The 20,141-nt window shown below is 44.1% G+C and overlaps 1 protein-coding gene and 1 non-coding gene across 4 annotated transcripts in view; one reads left to right on the top strand and one right to left on the bottom strand.

Moving 5' to 3' along the window:
* The first annotated feature begins 5,770 nt into the window (after positions 1-5,770).
* PHF20 (PHD finger protein 20) overlaps positions 5,771-20,141 on the top strand; it is a 138,152-nt gene continuing 123,781 nt past the window's right edge. For 2 of the 3 annotated variants that reach the window (XM_029219879.1, XM_029219877.1), the window contains exon 1: positions 13,411-13,471. The gene's annotated coding sequence lies outside the window, so the exon portion shown is untranslated. Of the gene's footprint in view, positions 5,833-13,410; positions 13,472-20,141 lie in introns of those variants that run through there. The other variant, XM_029219878.1, reaches the window with a different exon arrangement.
* On the bottom strand, positions 11,783-11,889 carry LOC114895120. Its single transcript, XR_003793427.1, has one exon. It is a non-coding gene; the product is annotated as a U6 spliceosomal RNA (small nuclear RNA).

The raw sequence follows: 20,141 nt of genomic DNA, 5'->3' as shown, positions 1-20,141 counted from the left end.
TTTTTTAACCCCTTATGGGATATATCATTTGCAAATATCTTTTCCCATTCAGTAGGTGGCCTTTTCATCTTGTTGATGGTTTCCTTCACTGTGCAAAAGCTTTTTAGTTTGATGTAGTCCCATTTGTTTGTTTTGCTTTTGTTTCCCTTGCCTGAGGAGACATATCCAAAAAAATATTACTACGACCGATGTCAAAGAGTGCACTGCCTTTGTTTTCTTCTAGAAGTTTCATGGTTTCAGGTCTTACATTTAAGTCTTTAAATATAAACAATTAAAAATTTTGAATTTATTTTTGTATATGGTGTGAGAGAGTAGTCCAGTTTGATTCTTTTACATGTGGTTGTCCAGTTTTCCTATGCAAAGCCTTCTAAACCAGGTAAGGTGAGTCAGTTATTAGCTATTGTATCAGCTCCAAATTTACCCTTCTGCTCTATGATTTCAGGGCTGAGACTCTGCAAACAATATTTCTCCTTTATATGCTGGCTCTCTGTTATGCTCTTCCAATAGAGAATACTAGAGTGATATCGCAAAGCTGGAGGAGGAAGGATAGAAGCCTACTTCTTACTTGCTTCCTATTTCTATCAGTTGCATCCCAGCAAAGTGTCTTAATTCCGGCAGTGGCAGTTCCCTCCCATTACAACAGCTGAATCAGTTTGCAGTTTTTCCAGCACTTCCAGAATCAGTATAGTGAGCACTGACTGCCCAGTGCCTCCTTCACACAGGCTTTGGTCCCAGCCCCTCTGAGTTCAGAAACACAATCCCCCACCAAGCTGTGCCTCCTCTTCAGAGGTCTGTTTCAGTTCTGTTTGGCACCTCCTCTAAGTTTATGTGTTTTAATAATTTCAACCTCTTCCTTTTGTTTCCTCAGCCCTAAGGGTTGTAGATGTTCCTACAATTACTACCTTCATGATAGCTCAGATTTCTCCTTTTACTTCTTCAGTTATGTGGTTGACAACCCATTATATCAAATTGTTTCTCTTCAAATAACATGTGGTCTCTACCACCCTACATGACCTTGACGGATATATAAGCATCTGATATCCACTCTTCAAGGTCCAGTTCAAGTACTATCTTCTTTGTGTGTCTTTTCCCATTACCCTCAGTTAAAATTATCCTTCCAGTTAATTCTTTTTTTTTCTTTCTTTCTTACTTTCTTTCTCTCTTTATTTTTGGCTGTGTTGGGTCTTCGTTTCTGTGTGAGGGCTTTCTCTAGTGGTGGCGAGCAGGGCCCACTCTTCATCACGGTGCGCGGGCCTCTCACTGTCGCGGCCTCTCATTGCGGAGCACAGGCTCCAGACGCGCAGGCTCAGTAGTTGTGGCTCACGGGCTCTAGAGCGCAGGCTCAGTAGTTGTGGTGCACGGGCTTAGTTGCTCCACAGCATGTGGGATCTTCCCAGACCAGGACTCGAACCTGTGTCCCCTGCATTGCCAGGCAGATTCTCAACCACTGTGCCACCAGGGAAGCCCCAGTTAATTCTTAATGCCTTTCTTAAGGTCTATAGGTTTTTGTTTTCATAATCATATGCCAAGTCACACCCATACACCTAATAACACCCCTCTGTGGCCCTACAATTACACTGAAACATCTTCACTCAGATTAATCCTGTGGATCGAACAAATTCACTTACCAATTCTAATAGGGAAGGGTAGGTGATAGAGCAGGTGGGAACAGACACGGGCTCTCATCTGTTCCCCTACATATTATAATTCTGTGCAATTTGCTTATACTCGCAGTTAAGTTTGTTTCCCCAGCCTCACAGACTGCTCTGAGGATTAAGTAAAATAATATGGGGAAGATTAAGTAAGATAATGTATGTGGAGCACTTAGCATAGTGTCTGACTCACAGGAAACATTCAATAAACATGAGCTATATTTTTGCTATTAGTTTATGATTTATCCAGCTACGTCTACCAAGACCTTCTTTTTAAGTAAAAAAAAAAAATGCCTAATTACAGTTATCACACTCTCCTTTGCAGATTCCCCCTTTCTCTGTCTGTTACAGTTAACTGGCCTCTTTGCTGTCCCTTAAGTACCTAAGGTATGTCTGTGCTTCTTAGAGCCTTAACAGTGCCCTCCAAGACAGACGCAGGTCTTGCTCCTTCCTATTTCCTTAAGGTCATAATCAGATGTTACCTTCTCAGTGAGGCCTTCCCTGACCATCCTATTTAAAATGGTAGCGTGGAGGGACTTCCCTAGTGGTCCAGTGGGTAAGACTCTGCGCTGCCAATGCAGGGGGCCTGGGTTTGATCCCTGGTGGGGGAACTGGATCCCACATGCATGCCGCAGTTAAGAGTTTGCATGCCACAACTAAGAAGCCCACATGCCACAATGAAGATCCCGCTTGCTGCAACTAACACCTGGTGCAGCCAAAATAAATTAAAAAATAAAATAAAATAAAATGGTAGCAGCTTCCCTGGTGGCACAGTGGTGAAGAATCCACCTGCCAATGCAGGGGACACGGGATCGAGCCCTGGTCTGGGAAAATCCCACAGGCCGTGGAGCAACTAAGTCTGTGCGCCACAACTACTGAGCCTGTGCTCTAGAGCCCGTGAGCCACAACTACTGAAGCCGGCACACCTAGAGCCCGTGCTCCGCAACAAGAGAAGCCACCACAATGAGAAGTCCATGCACCGCAAGGAAGAGTAGTCCCCGCTCACCTCAACTAGAGAAAGCCCGAGTGCAGTAATGAAGACCCAACACAGCCAAAAATAAAATAAATAAATTTATTTAAAAAAATAAAATGGTAGCGTGGGGACTTCCCTGGCAGTCCAGTGGTTAAGACTCCAGGCTTCAAATAAAGGGGGTGTGGCAGGTTCCATCCCTGGTCGGGGAACTGGGATTCTGCATGCTGAGCGGTGCAGCCAAAAATAAATAAATAAATAAATAATAAAAAATAAAATGGTAGCGTGCCATGCTTATTACCCCTTTTTTACTTTTCTCCATAGCACTTGTCATCATCTGACATACCATATATTTTATTTATTTATTTGTTCATTGTCTGTCTCCCACCATTAGACTTTTGAATTACATTAGACTATTTGAATTGCAATTCAATTGTAATTCAAACTTCATGAAGGCTGAGATTTTTGTTTATTTTGTTTATTATTATATCCCCAGGGCCTGGAATAGTACCTAAGACTACTGATGGTGTGCTGATAAATTTGCTCTTAAAAAAAAAGAAAAAGAGGGACTTCCCTGGTGGTGCCATGGTTAGGAATCTGCCTGCCAACGTAGGGGACATGGGTTCAAGCTCTGGTCCGGGAAGATCCCGCATGCTGCGGAGCAACTAAGCCTGTGCACCACAACTACTGAGTCTGCGCTCTAGAGCCTGTGAGCCACAACTACTGAGCCCACCGTGTGCCACAACTACTGAAGCCCATGCACCTAGAGCCCATGCTCCACAGCAAGAGAAGCCACAGCAATGAGAAGCCCGTGCTCCGCAATGAAGAGTAGCCCCACTCGCCACAACTAGAGAGAGCCCCCGCACAGCAACGGAGACCCAACGCAGCCAAAAATAAATAAATAAGATAAATAAGTTTATTTTTTTAAAAAAAGAAGCCTGATGTATAGAGTTTGCCAATGTTCATAGTGTAAATATTTCTACTATGGCCTATTTTAACCTAGCAACTGTATATTTAATAATCAGCTCTTGCAAGCCAGTACAGGCTGGCTCCAGCATTCAGCTGTATGTCTGTGACATTGAGTGGGTTATTTAACCTGTCTTAAGTCTCAGTTTTCTCAGTGAAATATCTGTGGGATAATAATAGAACCTGCTTTATAAAACTGTGGCAAAATTAAATGAATTAATACAAGTAAAGCATATAAATCAGTGGCTGACACATAGTTTAATTTTATAATTTTTATTTTAATTATATATTTATTATGTGTACTTTTCTCCATATCCCACCAACAATGCTTTTTGCTATATTTTCCAATGTTTCTAACTGATTGAACAGGTCTATCAAGTTCTATGGCATTCTTTGATCCATGGCCACCTAGTTTGTTGGCTATGATTTGCTGATAACCAACAAGTATAAGATTTTTGCAAACGTTTCTCAAGATATTGACTTATTATTGTATTTCCCTCGTGTTTGTGACTATTCATTGATTTTTACCACTTGCCCATTGGCAATTCTCCTATAATGGAGTGGAATAGAGTCTCCCACTGAGGGTTTGGGGAGCAAAGAGGGGTCCAGGAAGCCTAATTGTGTATTCTACAGCACTTTCTCAATCTGTTCCAGAACTCTCAAATTGCCTGTATCTCCCTGCCTTGAAAATGTCTGTCTGTAAAGATGTTTGTGTTTTATTTCCTTTAGGAAGTTGGTCTTGATCCTGCCCACCCTTGTTAGACTCAATCAATCCCTCATTATTTCTCCTCTTAGACTGTAATTCAACTTCATTGCTTATACTTTTGCCTTCACTACCAGATTGTGAGCTACTCTGGGAATATCAACTGCTTCTCCTTTATCTCTACCCGCCAGCTCCTAACATCCTGCCTGGAATGTGCTGGTTGTGTAACTACTGTTTGTTGAATTAGTTGGTGTTGCTTTGAAGATGCATCAGTACAGAGCCAAAGTGAGGAAGGATGAAAGAACTTCTCAGAAATAAAGTACATTGCCCAATGACAATTAAGTCTAGAACAAGCAGGGCATGTTCTTACACAGACAGGAATTCTTCATGATTTGAAAGTGGGCTGTGTGGGCAAGTTGGAGAGTCAGAGGAGATTCCATTGGAAAGATTGATAAGGGCTAATTTGTGAAGAGGTTTCCATGCTCTGCTAAGAACAGTAGCAGTGGTGTGCTGCAGCATACTCATACCAGCTTATGAGTAAATTAATAAGTGTCCAGGAATTTTGTGAGCCAGTTGATCTCATATTAGTAGTCTTCAATCAGCCACAGTGTGAGTATTTATACTACAGATATCACAAATGTTACAAATCAACCTTTTCTTTTTTTCTCAGAGAGCTAGTTGTTCATAGACCACTGAAAAGTTTTGGACATCACATTAAAAAGGTTGTTAAATCTCATAAGATTGTTATAAAGATTAAATGAGAAAATACATATGTAAAGTATTTAGAATGCCTGGTGTAATGGAAGCACTCCAAAAATATTATTTAGTATTATCATTCATGCAAAATATTAAGCACCAGTTTTATGCTGGGTAGCATTCCATGCGCTGGGGTTATAGCAATAAAGAAGACAAAGTCCCTGCACTCAAGAATTTCAAATTCTAAAGATATGAAACAGATTATTAACAGAAAAATAAATATGTAATATACTGGGTGGTGATAAGTGCTTTGAAGAAAAATAAATGAGATTAAGGGAGATAGAGAAAGACAAGATACTGTTTTATTTAGGGTGGTAAGGAAAGCCTCTATGATAAAATGACCCTTGACAGAGATCAGAAGGAAATGAGGTGCTCAGTCTTATGGGTATCTGGGGATAGATTTTTCCAGGCAGAGGGAACAGCAAGTATAAAACCCCAGGGAGATGTGAGATTAGTGTGTTCAAGAAAAAGCAAGGATGCTAGTGCAACTGGAGTGAGCAAAGCAGAGAGAACAGAATTTGAGGTCAGAGAGCTGGGGAACACAAGAGGCAGATCAAGAATGGCTGGTAGGGCTTCTCTGGAGGCACAGTGGTTGAGAGTCCGCCTGCCCATGCAGGGGACATGGGTTTGTGCCCCGGTCTGGGAGGATCCCACATGCCGCGGAGCGGCTGGGCCGCTGAGCTTGCGCGTCTGGAGCTTGTGCTCCGCAAGGGGAAGGGGAGAGGCCACAGCAGTGAGACGCCCGCGTACCACAAAAAAAGAGAGGAAAAAAAAAAGAATGGCTGGTAGGTAAAGATTTTGAATTTACTTTCAGTTAGAGAAGGCACAACATTATAAACGTTTGTGCAAAGGAGTGGATGATTTGACATGCTTTTAAAGGGTCACTTTGCTTATTATTAGTATTATGTTAGAATGGCAACTTGAATAGTTTGTAGAATTGGCCAGATTGGAGAGAGTTTGAGAACAGGGGAACTAGAGGAGTCTCAACTGAGAATTTGGTGAGTTCAGGTTTAATAAGCATGAGACCTGGAGTTAAACTGTCTGTGTTTAAATTATTCTTAGCAATGTGACCTTAGATGAATAACTTAACTTCTCTGGGCTTCCATTTCTTCAACTGCAAAATGATTATAATACATAGGACCTCTCTTCAGGGGTTATTGTCAATATTAAATGAAATAATTCATGTAAACGGCTTAGTACAGTGCCTGGCAAACAATGAATGTTCAATAGATATTGTCATTATTTTTTTTTCCAAAAGGGATAAAAATTTGAAGTAGAATAGGAAGGGGAGACAGGCAAAGGTGAGTGTGGTGTGCAGGGGTAAAAGGAAAATTTGGAAACTCTATAGGAAATATAAATATAACTTATTTCTCCAACTGGCCTTTGAAAAGTCAGAGGTTTTACCCCTGTCTTCCCTGGTGGGAAGACACAGGCTCTCTAGGGTAGGAAGAGTTCAAAGTGTGTAGAATCCAGCTCTTTATGTATTCATAAGATTTCAACACTTGGGGTTTTATGGTACCTTTAGTTTCTACTTTAGCCAAGTTTCTGTCTTTATTTTACTTCCTACAATTCTAGGAGTGGGAAGAGGAAGGGTGATGATTCAGCATGTAGGGTAAATAAATCTTTGAAAAGCATAAAGGCCTTAAAAGTGCTTATGAAGTAGCAAGGAAAAAAAAAAAGACAGTGATATAGGCAAGGAAAACAAGGGAAGTGGAATAAGGTGTGAGCGTACCTGTGATTACCCATTTTTCCATAATTGTCATCCAACGACTTTTTTGGAGGTACTATTTAGATCGTGGAATTTGGAATCTAGATTGGACTTCAGTGACTTTTTTTAGGCCCAGGGGAACTGTGAGCTGGGTTGGGTAGGGTGACGTCAAGGAGGTTAGATTTCAAACTAACAAATGTGCAACAACTGAGAAGCAGGGGAGAGATTTTGGGTCTTAGTGAGTCAATAAGCAGGTAAGGAGTCCAGAGGGGTGTGAGGGGCAGAGCATCAATTATCAATGTTCTTCACCTCCCCCCTACCTTTTTTAACCTCAAATGTGCATAATTGTACCAATACATTCAATCACACATTTGCTTCTTGGCGCACAATTTCCATTAAGCGAGACACAGCCCCAGATTTTCCTCTTTTTCCTTTTCTGAATGTACAAGGCTGTTTATTGAAGCATTGTCTGTAAGCAACTGGAAACATCATTGTGAAAGATCGTCAGTAAGCGAATTGTTTATTGCAACATTGTTTATAAACATTGGAAACAAAGTGAATGGTCCCTCTTTGAGTTATTCTTCCTTAGCCTCCATTCCCTGTCTCATTTCCCTATAGCCCTGAGACCATCCATGTGTAGATATATATTCATGGATAGAATTTTTTTATGTTGTTGAATTTATAGTATTTTCCTTAATGGCTTGTCCTTTGCATGTCTGATAGATATTTACCCCTACATCAAGATCATCAAGATAATTGCTAATACATCTTTTTTAAAGACACATAGTGGGAATTCCCTGGTGGTTCAGTGGTTAGGATTCAGCGCTCTCACTGCTGGGCCCTGGGTTCAATGTCTGGTTGGGAAACTAAGATCTTGCAAGCTGTATGGTGGGGCAAAAAAAAAAAAAAAAGACACATGATGATGACTTGTATGACATACATGGTTGTGGAAGTGGGTTGTACACATTCCTAGCTGGATAACTGGAATATCACTCATTTCACTATCAAGAATGCATGTAAGTGAGAATAACATTATGGGAATAATCTTGAAAGCATTTCTATTTCTTAAGCTATAAATAAATTGCAGATTTTAAGTGTTACAAGTAAAGATGACTTGTAACACCTCTTGCAACTGTGGAGTTATATTTTGAGGGAATCTATAGCGGGTAACTTGCAATTTCTATCAAAATTATAAATGCAGGGCTTCCCTGGGGGCGCAGTGGTTGAGAGTCCGCCTGCCCAGGGGACACGGGTTCGTGCCCCGGTCCAGGAAGATCCCACATGCCACGGAGCAGCTGGGCCAGTGAGCCATGGCCATTGAGTCTGCGTGTCCGGAGCCTGTGCTCCACAACGGGAGAGGCCACAACAGTGAGAGGCCCGCGTACAGCAAAAAAAAAAAAAAAAAAAAAAAATATATATATATATATATAAATGCCCCTGTGGTTCAGTTTTTCCATATCAGAGAATAGACTACAGTTCTGTCTGCACATGAGTTGAACTATTTCTAAATGGAACACAGTTTTTAAATTGCCAGGGATTGGAAACAACCCAAATGTCCTTAAATAGGGGACTGATTAAGCAAGTTTTAGTATATCCACACAAGAAATACTATGTAGCAGTAAAATAAAACAAGATAATAAGAAAGTTATTTTTATACCATTGTACAAAATGTACAAGGTGTCCAAAGTGTGTTTAGTGACAAAATTAGGGTGGAGAACACCATGTATCAATGCTTTCTTTTGTGTAAAAAGTTCAAAATATATTTGAACTTATATTCAGCTTTGCTTATACTCATAGAGAAATACTGAAAGGATTCATAAGAAAGTAAGAGTTGATGATGCAGTGGTTAGGACCCAGTGCTTCCACAGCAGGGGGCATGGGTTCCATCTCTGGTGCGGGAGCGAAGATAGGAGCAGTTACCAATGGAAACAAGACAAATGAGGAACAAAAATTTGAGGGAGACTTTGTATTGTATACCTTTTATATAATTTCTGGAATTCAAATCATGGGACAGCATGACTATTTAAAATTAAATTACAAGAAATCTGGGGAGTGAACTGGAGTCTAGCAGATTTTTAGAGATTGTTTCTTTAATTGACTTCTTTATAGCTTCCATTCCAGTAGTCTCTGGGGCTAAACTCCTCCCCCTTTCTCTTTATCTCTAAACTGGCAAAAGTTTCAACCCACAAGAAACAAGTATTAGTATGCTTAAATTACACGGAACAGTGCTAGGTACTGGGACTCCCAAGGGACAAAGGAGAAGAGAACCCCTGCCCTTGAAGTAGTCCAGGTGGATTTTATCACTCTCTTTAGTGGCTATAGCAAGAATAAAAATCGTCCTTCTCTCCCTGCCCCTACCCCCTCCATATAATCTTGCAAAACGCTGGAAATATATTGGAATTCCTACTTAATTCTCCTCCCCCTCACTTGGAGAGCAGTAAGGCTTGAGGAGCTCAGTAACTTTCCGTCAGGCCCAGATTGGAGAGACCTCAGACCAGGGCAAAGACTCAACCCACTTCCCTTGGGCCCCTGGTGCCTTGTGGAGGTTTTTGGACCTCAGATGCTGCTGTGACTGTGGTTTCCGACTTCCTGAGTTCTCACACTGAGCTTGGTGCTGCAGATGTCATACCCCTGTTCCTGCTTTGGAGACTGACATGCTCAGGCTTGGTGATACTCTGAGTACATGGGATCTGTGGGTGTGAGTCACAGCCAAGGGGCTTGCTTTTCTGTTTTAGTTTTCCCCTTTTCCCTTGACAGACTGATTGTAAATGCCTTGGGGTTGCATACGGGCAGAGTATAAAGGTTTGCTGGGTAGAGGTTGAGAAAGATCAGTTTTCTAATTGAATATCCTATCTCAGTTCTTTAATTCTGCTTTTCTTTAGCTAGGGACATTGAATACTCTAGACAATGAATCTAGTAAGAAAGCAATTGGAAAATCATTTATTTAGAACTATGCAGTTTACAGTACACTCTCACATGTTATTTAACTTAATCATGACAATTCTGTGAATGAGGGTAAATATCATCCCATTTTGCAGTTGAAGAAAAGTGATGCTTAGGGAGAGAAAGGACACTTCCACGCAGGTATTGAATATCTCTGGTGCTACAGTATATTCTCATGTGTATGTAGGGTTTCATTGTGGAGCTGTCATCTTATATGCTGGGACCACAGTTCTGAAATGGTTGGAGAGATTCTACTCTCTGGAGTTGAGGCTGCTGTACATTCATTCTATCACTTGTTCACTCAATCACAACTATTAATTGAATGCCTATCTAGACAAAGAAAGGTTTTAGGTAAGAAAGAATTGGGAGGTTGAGACCAACTACTAGTGAGATGCTGGGGAGGGCCTTAAGGCAGAATAATGGAAGCTGCTAAAGAGGCAGTGGTGAGACCTGGAGTTTAGACCAGAACTTTTCAAACTGGCATTCTGTGACTAGCAGCCCAGGACTGTTCAGTTCAGAAGCAAGCAAACCAGGTTTCCGCAGTGTTTTTTTTGTTTATTCTATTTATTTTTGGCTGCGTTGCGTCTTCGTTGCTCCACGCAGGCTTTCTCTGGTTGTGGTGAGCAGGGGCTACTCTTCGTTTCAGTGCGCGGGCTTCTCATTGCGGTGGCTTCTCCTGTTGTGGGCTTCTCCTGTTGTGCAGCATGGGCTCTGGGCGCACAGGCTTCAGTAGTTGTGGCACTCGGGCTCAGTAGTTGTGGCTCGCGGGCTCTAGAGTGCAGGCTCAGTAGTTGTGGTGCATGGGCTTAGCTGCTCCGTGGCATGTGGGATCTTCCTGGACCAGGGCTCGAACCTGTGTTCCCTGCAGTGGCAGGCGGATTCTTAACCACTGCGCCACCAGGGAAGCCCTCCACAGGTTTTTTAATCAGGAAAAGCTTAACTCTCAAGGTATTTCATTCATACTTGTATGAAGTTATTTTTGTCTGGCCAGCATCAGTCCTCCCCCTCTCTTTTCATTTGGGGGGATATCCTTAGGGGCAAATCGTTTCTCTCTTCCCCTGGCAGCCTAGACTAATCCATGTGACCTGAGATTGACCAATCAACATCAGCTCCCCGCCAAGACTTTGCCTCTTGAGTGAGTGACTCAAAGACAAAGGGATGTTAGGATTGAATCCCAGCTGTGATGTGTGGTGCTGCTGGCTGCAGAAGCTGCTGTTTCTTGCTGGAGCTGCTCTGTGCTGCTTATTTTCCAAGGCTGCCCTCCTGTGCATGCTCTGGGCCCCCAAACATCCTTGTAATACATGTTTCTTTTGTTTGTACTTACAACAGTGTCCAGGTTTGTATTTGCAACAGACAAAAAGAATTTTAACTTACAAATTGTGATGATTTCTTTACCAGGATGTAAACTCCTTGAGAGCAGGGCCTAAATCTCATTCTGTTCTGTGTCTTTTTTTTTGGCTGCACTGCCAGCATGTGGGATCCGACCCACCAGGGATCAAACCCGTTGCCCCTGCGGTGGAAGCACGGAGTCTTAACCACTGGACCGCCAATGAAGTCCCCTGCTCTGTGTCTTTGATGCTCAGCTCAAGCCTGGGTCTCTATATGTGCAGGTTGAATAAGTAAAGAAACATGTTATATTTGTATGGGGTTATGGATTCGTGGCATGACTTCAGTTGCGGGGCAAAAAAATTCTCTATATGCTACAATAGCCACTAAAATCTGAGCAATTTCACGTTAATAAACATAAACCCAGAGGATCCTGGGAAGGTCCTTTCTTCCTGTATCTGAGCCCTTATCTGAGTTCATGTAGGTACTTTTGGTCCTCAAATTCCAGAAGGTGTTTTAAATTTTTAAAAAAATATGGAACACTTCGGGCTTCCCTGGTGGCGCAGTGGTTGAGAGTCCGCCTGTTGATGCAGGGGACACGGGTTCATGCCCCGGTCCAGGAAGATCCCACATGCCGCGGAGCGGCTGAGCCCGTGAGGCATGGCTGCTGAGCCTGCGCGTCCGGAGCCTGTGCTCCACAACGGGAGAGGCCACAACAGTGAGAGGCCTGCGTACCGCAAAAAAAAAAAAAAAAAAAAAAAAAAAGGGAACACTTCACTAATTTGCATGTTATCCTTGGGCAGGGGCCACACTAAACTTCTCTGTATGGTTACAACTTTTGTATATGTGTTGTCAAAGTGTGTACAGCTGAACCTTTTGTCCCTGGTTTCCTAGAAGCTCTCCCTAAGCACTGCCCTCTGCCCTGACTACATCAGCTCAGGAAATCCTCTCTTCAGCCTCCAGTCCAGATTTGAAAAGACCACTCCTATGGAGCCAGGTCATTAAAGAAGAATCTACTCGTTATTTTCAATTATCATTTTTCCCCTCAAATATTCTCTTTCCTTTCATTCCTTCCACAGATACATAATGAGCATCTACTATTTGTCAGGTTCTGACAGTTCAGTAGATACAAGATAGTTCCTAACTCTAATTTTGGGGAAAAAGACAAATAAAACCAAGAGAACAAACAAATTAAATAATTACAAACTATGTTAAGTGCTCTGATGAAAATGAACAGTGATAAGGTAGAGAGCAATTTCCCTGTACGAGCCAGGAGATCAAGGGGAGCACTTTCTAGCTAATGTAGTCAAAGAGGACCTCACCGAGGAGATGACAAACTGAAAGCTGTTAAAGGGTTTGTAAAAAGCAACAGCCTAGTCAATGGCCCAGTGCCTGGACAGAGCTTGGATAGAACCATAGAAATGATAGCAAGTCAATGTAGCCAGAGAAATAGCAAGGGTGGAGGATGTGATGGAGAGATTGGTTGTTCTAAGCAGGGCAGTGACATGATTACATTTACATTTAAAAAGTGCAATCTAGCTGCCCTGTTTTGCATTCCTCTTTGGAACTTCCCAAGTCCCACTGGAAAAACATCTCAGACCCTTGGTGGGTGGCTGCAACTCCGACCTGGTCCCCTGAGGCAGAATACTGCTCCTCTCCACACCAGCAATTGGAATCCCTTCCTAGGAGCTAATGAAGTGAAGCGGAGTGGGGGGGGGGGGGAAATGAGTGCAAAGGCCCTGAGGCGGAAAGGAACCTGGCTTGTTTGAGGACTTGAAAGATGCTGAGAACTGAGAATGTGGGGGAGCTGAATGCGTGCCAATGTGAGAGAGGAAAGTTAGGTACAGAGTCTGAAGAGCCTGGCACACAGTGAAGATTTAGATCTTAATCTGAAGAACAGCGGGCAACGGGCTTTGAGCAGGGGATGGCTGTGAATATAGTTGCGTTTTGAAAAGCTCCCGCTGTCTGAGTGTGAATGGATTGGAAGAGGAAAGAGTAATTGGGTGGAGAGGACAACCATCATCTAGGAGAGAGGTGATGGTGGACTAGACTGGAGTGCTGGCAGCAGGATACAAAGAAGTAGGAGGCTTCGAGATGCATTCGGGAGGCAAAATTAACAGGTGATGGATAGTGTCCAGTCCTGGCCTTCGTGTGATCAAAGTGCATACGAGTGAGAGGGGACTTCGTGCTCCGGACCCGGGAGAAGGCCTGTTCCCGCGCGTCAGGGCAGTGGGCGTGTCCCGCCCGAGCCGTCGCCACGGTGATCGGGTGGGGCGGGGCCGAGGGCGGGGCAGCTGAGGCGCTGCGTCACTCGGTGGAGTCGATGGTGCGTGTGTGGGGGGGGCGGGGGATACGCTGGGCGCGTCCCCGGGGTCACGTGGTGCGCAGCACGCAGAGTCCTTCAGTCGGTTGGACCCGGAGCGGAGCAGCCGGAGCGGGCCAGTGAGGTGAGGTCGCGGCAAGGCGCGGCGAGGTGAAGCTGGCTGGCTGGGGCAGGGTCGGGCCGGGCCCGCGTCGCGCGCGCGCCGTGCTGGCGGGATCGGTGACGGACGCCACCGCTGCTCCGGTCTCCTACCCGGCCCCGCTCCCCGCCTGGCCCGGCTAGCCCAGCCGGGAGGGAGGCCCGGGGACCGCTGCTGAGAGCGTGGCGGGCGTGCGGGCGGCGCCCAATCCCTAGGGCTGTCCGCAGGAGTGACGGTGGCTGCGGCCAATCAGCGACTCCCGAGGGGGCTGGGCCGCGGGGTGCGGGGCCCGGGGCGCGGAATGGGCCGTGTTGGGGGTGGGGTGTAAGCGCTAGGGCCGGAGCCTGAGCTGTGTGGCCCTCGAGAGCTCCACAAGCAGCCCCTGCAGTTGCCTTGTGCTTTGGGAACGCGTTTTCTTTTACTGACTCTTTTATCCTATTCTGGGGAGCACACGCCTTTCTCAAGCGCCAGACTATGGGAGTGTCCCCTTTCTCTATAGTTTTTAGAAAATGTGGTCGGTGCACCCCGTTTCTTAAGCTCCAACCCTGGGACGTTATCTAAATTTCCAAAGCCTGCCCAACTAAGGATGTATCCCTTGACCCACGACCCCCAAAACTGGGAGGACACTACCTTTTCGAGCCTCCAGTCTGAGTAAACATCCCCTTTCAAATTTTGGGGTTCTTCCCATTAGCGAGTCTTAAATCTGGGGTCCAATAACCAAAGTTTTTGGGGTACTTATATTCGCACAAAATCGAGGAAGAATTCCCTTTTCCAGGCCCCAAATCTGGCAACGTGCTTTCCAGAATTTCTTAAATTTAGGGGCCGCTTCCTTTCCCTGCTCTTTCAAAATCTGGGAGTGCACCTCATTTCCAGAGTCTACCGAAAATGAGATCCAAATCCTGAAATTTTAGGATACATATTTGTATTTACACAAGGAAATTCACTACTTTTTCCAGTCACTCTATTCTTGCGGTTGCACCGTTTTTCATGAGTTCTCTAAGTCCGACCACCTTATTTCCTGGGGGAGACTTTTCATATCTGAAAGTGTATTTGTTTCCTGTGCCCTCCAGATGTACAGCATGCACTACTTTTGGTTACACAATTCTCAGGGTGCAGCAACTTTCCTGGTGCTTGTTAAATCTCGGATGGCGCACCTTTTTTCTGAGTTTGTTCATTTCCATACGATGGTCCAAGGTTCTTGAGCTTTTTTGCCATTCAAGATATTTTCTTTCCTCAGCTTCCTTCCCTCTTTGGAACCCCTTTTCCCTTTAGGTGCTCTCCCTGTCAGGGCAGTGCACCTATTTCCTCTTCCTTCCTCTGGTGAATAAATATCTTCAGCACCACACTTTCTCTGCTTCTGGGGCCTTTTTTCTGTGCACACTTCCTAGTCTTACCTCCTGAAGTCCCCTCCCCCTAGGGGAGGATCTCCCCGCCCATCCTAAAGGGGATGCCTGCATGTTGTCTCCCATGCGTCTACTTTATCTTTTACTTTTCTGCTAACAGGAGCTCTTTTCTCTTGGCTTGCCCTATCCCTGGGCATTTTTCTGGTTTCTTTCTTTCTTTGGACACTGCTCTGCTTATTGGTGGCTGTAAAGATTTGCCCTTTTCCTCCCCTTGCTCTGGAAGTGGCTTCAAGTCCAGGGCTGCTTGACTCCCCAGCGCTGGATTTAAACTGGAAAGGAATCCCCTTGCATTTCTTTGGTTATTCACAGCGCTCTTAATCCTCCTGGTGGTTTGCTTCCTATAAGATTCTGGTTAGATGGGTACTGTTTTCTCCTTTGCTTTATTTCCCTTCGTTGGAAAAAAAACAAAACCAAAAAACCCTCAAGAGATTCTTTAGTCTTGCTTCCAACTCATACGCTTCCTCCCTGCATTGGCTTTTTTCCTTCCTTTTATCAAGAAAGGAGGTCATTTGGAGGAATCTCTTGGTCACTCTTTTTTTGTTGTTGTTTCTGGGGGAGAAGTGGGAGATGGATATTTACCTCTCCCCGTAATCCTCTCACTTATCTGCCAAGCCTTGCCCCCAACCCCCTCCTTAAAATCTGCAAATGTCTGAGACCTCTCCTCTCCTAAGAGCCTCTCAGTAGGTTCTTTCTTTTGTATTTCCCTCTGTCTTTCCAGATCTTACTCAGGGCTTCTCAGCGGGAACGAACCAGATTAATTTCTCCACAGCTGGAATCTCAAGTGCTTATGGGATAATGACACCTCTGACCTTTCTCCCTTTCGGGAAGTACTTGAGTGTGCAGCTGTATGAGGCCTCAGTGCGGGAGAGAGTTTGAGCCCGAGAAGCTACCCTGGCAGGACAAGGCAGAAAAATACTGCATTTTCAGGACCACGTCCTTCTGAATCTCATTTGAAGATTGGATGTTTGCCAAGCACCTGCTTCTTAGGGATGCTGGGGGATTTAATGATACTCCTAGGAACCTGTAGGAATTAATGGGGCTTGTGGTGAAGTGCTCTGAACTCAGTGTTGGAACTTGAATAAAATGAATCATTATTGTATTTTCAGAACAACTAAGCTGTTTTAAATTTCATGTGCATGAAAATGCTAGAACTGTGTTATTTCAGGAAGTGAAATGGATCCCACATTTATGTCATGTGGTCATTAATAAGTACCAAATTCATTAAAAAGCGTTGGAGGTCTGTCTGAGCAGTACCTAATAAAATATGGTATACAGAAAGTGAACAGGTACTTGGTCTCTTATTTGCCTGTTTGGTACTCTGTGTAGTGCTATATATATAGTCCACCCTTAAAGTATTCTGCACCAGTGCTGCTCAAACTTGAATGTGCAAATAAATCACCTGGGGTGGGGAGTGTCTTGCTAAAATGCTGATTCTAATCCAGTAGGTTTAGGGTGGGGCCTGAGTATAGTCTTTTCTAATTCCCAGGTGGTGTTAATATTACTGAACTAAACTTTGAGTAGTTAGGTTCTGTGCACAAAGTTAAAGATTTCTCTTTGAAAATAGGAAGGTGGTGGTTAGCTTTAAGCTGGGGCATTATTTTCCATTCTCTCTTTATCTAGACACGCACTCCTTAGAGTTTGTACAAGTCCCCTTTGGAGGACTACTATTTATATTCATTTGTAGTTATTCTAGCATTAAACTTTTAAAATCACGGCTGGAACTTCTCCAGGAGTTTGATTCCTATGTATTTTGTCAAATTTAAATGCTTAACTATTTCTTGGGACTTCCCTGGTGGCGCAATGGTTAAGAATCCGCCTGCCAATGCAGGGGACATGGGTTCGAGCCCTGGTCTGGGAAGATCCCACATGCCGCGGAGCAACTAAGCCTGCGTGCCACAACTACTGAGCCTGCGTGCCACAACTACTGAGCCCACACGCCACAACTACTGAAGCCTGCGTGCCTAGAGCCCGTTCCCTGCATCAGGAGAAGCCACTGCAATGAGAAGCCTGTGCACTGCAACGAAAAGTAGCCCCCGCTCGCTGCAACTAGAGAAAGCCTGTGCGCAGCAATGAAGACCCAACACAGCCAAAAACAAATAAATAAACAAATTTATGTAATAAATAAATAAATAAATAAATGCTTAACTATTTCTTGATTGAAGGTAAACATAACTCTTGACATAAAATCATTCTAGTAACTCCTATGTAGTAATCAGCCAGCTTGCCTCTCTGGTTCCTCATCTATTACCCTACCATGGGTAGTGATTCTGAGATACTCCAAGTCAACAGGGTCACAGGTATTGGAATTTCCAAGGAGTCCTTCTTGATTTTCTAGGTCCTGGAAATGGGCCTGGGAGATGCAGGTGCCTGGACCCTGAATGGAAGCTACTAACTTGTCTCTGTATGGAGCTTCACAAAGGTGAATGCTGGTGGGAATATGACATTATTCTTTGGTGGGAATCATGGCTTATGATGCGCTCTCTCCTTTTGTATCCACATCTATTTTTAAGTCTTAGTGGGTTTTTCCTTTCTAAGTGTCTTAGGTCATCTGTACCTATTTCCCTGGCTATATCACCTGTCGTGGACTTTTCCCAGCATGATCCTATTCTGGGCCCTAATCAGGACAAACCTGAATGACTAGACTATTTTGTGTCCTGGTCCTCTCCCTTCCCCCCATCCCTCACATGAGTGTCAGATAGATCCTCTTCAGTAACGGATTTGATCTGGATTTGGCACTAGTCCCAGCTCTTCCACTCACTGTGAGACCTCAGGCAAGTTACTTAATACTACTGGACCTCATTCTCCCCATTTGTAAAGTGAGGGGCTGATTATCTCCAAGGTCTACCCTGCTCTGAGCCTTTGTTCGTGCCTTGCTTAGAAACCCAGTGTCTGTGGGAGCTTGTAGCAGATCTGATTTCCTTCACGTGCTCTTTTGGGCATGCTGCCAATCATTTCCATGTCCGAGTCACTTCTGCCACTGCCTCTTTTCTAGCCGAGGCAGCCACCTTGTCTTCACACCCAGCTTCAGCATTCTTCTGCCTCCGTGTCCTCTGCCATTTCCATGCTTTATTTCATTCAAAACTGTCTAAGCTTCTCAAAGAAGTCCTCCTTGACTTCTCCATTCAACATTAGCTACTTCCCTGAATCAGTAAGAGGGAGTCTGTAGTTGACATGCAATTTTGTTTATTTGCAAGTTCCCTTATCTGATGTGTATTTTAAAAATGTTTTTCCCTCCTCCTCACCCCAGCTTTCTTTTTTGCTTTGAATTAGCAGAGTAGGTAGAATTAAATTTAAAAATGAAACAGGTAGTTTGCCTTTTGCTGGAGTTTGGGGAAAATGAATGTAATGCTTTTAGCCATCTTGTCTCAAGGTCTCAAGGAAATCAGCTAGCTGGTTCTTCACCCCGGATTTTTTTTTTTTTTTTTTTTTTTTTTTTTTTTTTGCGGTACATGGGCCTCTCACCGTTGTGGCCTCTCCCATTGCGGAGCACACGCTCCAGACGCGCAGGCCCAGCGGCCATGGCTCACGGGCCCAGCCGCTCCGCAGCACGCGGGATCCTCCCGGACCGGGGCACGAACCCACGTCCCCTGCATCGGCAGGCGGACCCTCAACCACTGCGCCACCAGGGAAGCCCCATCCTGGATTTTAAAGGTGCTTAAACACCCTATCAAATTTGAAAGCGTTTCCTAAGTTCAAACTTCATTTTTTTAAAACAAATTTATTTATTTTATTTATTTATTTTTGGCTGCATTGGGTCTTTGTTGCTGCGCGTGGGCTTTCTCTAGTTGTGGCGAGCGGGGGCTACTCGGTCCCTGTGGTGTGTGTGCTTCTTATTGCGGTGGCTTCTCTTGCTGCAGAGCACAGGCTCTAGGCACGTGGGCTTCAGTAGTTGTGGCTCGCAGGCTCTAGAGCGGGGGCTCAGTAGTTGTGGCGCATGGGCCCAGTTGCTCTGCAGCATGTGGGATCTTCCCGGACCAGGGATCGAACCCATGTCCCCTGCATTGGCAGGCGGATTCTTAACCACTGTGCCACCAGGGAAGTCCCCAAACTTCATTTAAAAATTACTTCTAAATGCTCTTCCTTCTAGGAACACACTCAGCCACAAAACCTGACAAGAAGTTGCTAAGGACAATGATAAGAAATTTAAATTTTAAATAACTTCATCAGTGAGTAAAGCTAACAGTTCTTTGAGAGCACCTGATTATTCTCAAGGGCAGCTGCTGATGTTGCCTGGAAATCAGGGATCAAAGATGTATATAACCGAATCCCCCTTCCTCATCTTTCTAGGAAGTGATGGGATGTTTACATGTTTCTTGATAAACCTTTTTTTTTGTCTTTTTTTTTTTTTTTTTTTGATAAACATACTTTAAACCAAAATGTGTGTTTAGTCAGAGCCTCCTTGGTTAGATTGTAAGTTTGGAGAGGGAGGATGCTGTCCCTGTCTTAATTCATCTTAGCAACTGACCTTTACAGGTTATTGATTAACTTTGGGGTAACCTGTTGAAAATTGAAACCTTGATTTGTAATAATGCTGTGACAACTTTACTAGATCTTGTGCTAGGTATCAACTGTCCTTTGCTTTCTTTGGCCAAATAATGGGAGAGGTGAGCTTTTAGAAATCCCGTAAAATTTTAGCAGCTGGGTATGAGTCACCAAACATAAATAGGGCAGTTGTATGAAAGGGAGGTGGTTCCTGAATCAGTGGACTTAGGGGAAGGAAGAAGAGGAGGGACCTGGGAAAGGATTTTAAATGATGGTTTTATTTGATAAGAGCTTTTCCCTTGTCAGGAGCATAATCCTAAGATTTTAAAGACTGACTCCTAGGCATCTTAGATGATGTAAGAGGTCTCATCTTGTCCTAGTAGAGACCTGATTTTCAAGAGGTCTCTTTTTCCTGTGGAAAAGGCACATGGCTAGGTGGATTGACGTGCCTTCCTTGCTTATGCAGGTGCTGGGATTTATAGGTTGTGGAACCCTAGCCTGGAAATGTGGGCATTTTAGTTAGCATTGTTTGGAGCACTCTATTAGGTCTTATTGAATCTTTACAATTTATCCATTATCTTCATCTAATAGACAGGAAAACTGAGATTAAGTAATTTATTTGTCCAAGGTCATTTGGCTAATGACCCAGGTTGCTTTGCCTGCAAGCCTGGTGCCCTTACATCCTCCTCTCTACAGCTGCCTTACTTTTCTCCCTCAAGGTTTGAATAAGTCACATTAGTTACAATATCAAACAGGTGGCAGCCTGGAAC

Source organism: Monodon monoceros, unplaced genomic scaffold, assembly GCF_005190385.1.
Source record: "Monodon monoceros isolate NGI ecotype Baffin Bay Population unplaced genomic scaffold, NGI_Narwhal_1 Super_Scaffold_13, whole genome shotgun sequence".
NCBI classification, from domain to species: domain Eukaryota; kingdom Metazoa; phylum Chordata; class Mammalia; order Artiodactyla; family Monodontidae; genus Monodon; species Monodon monoceros.
This window is presented reverse-complemented; position numbering and strand designations above follow the sequence as displayed.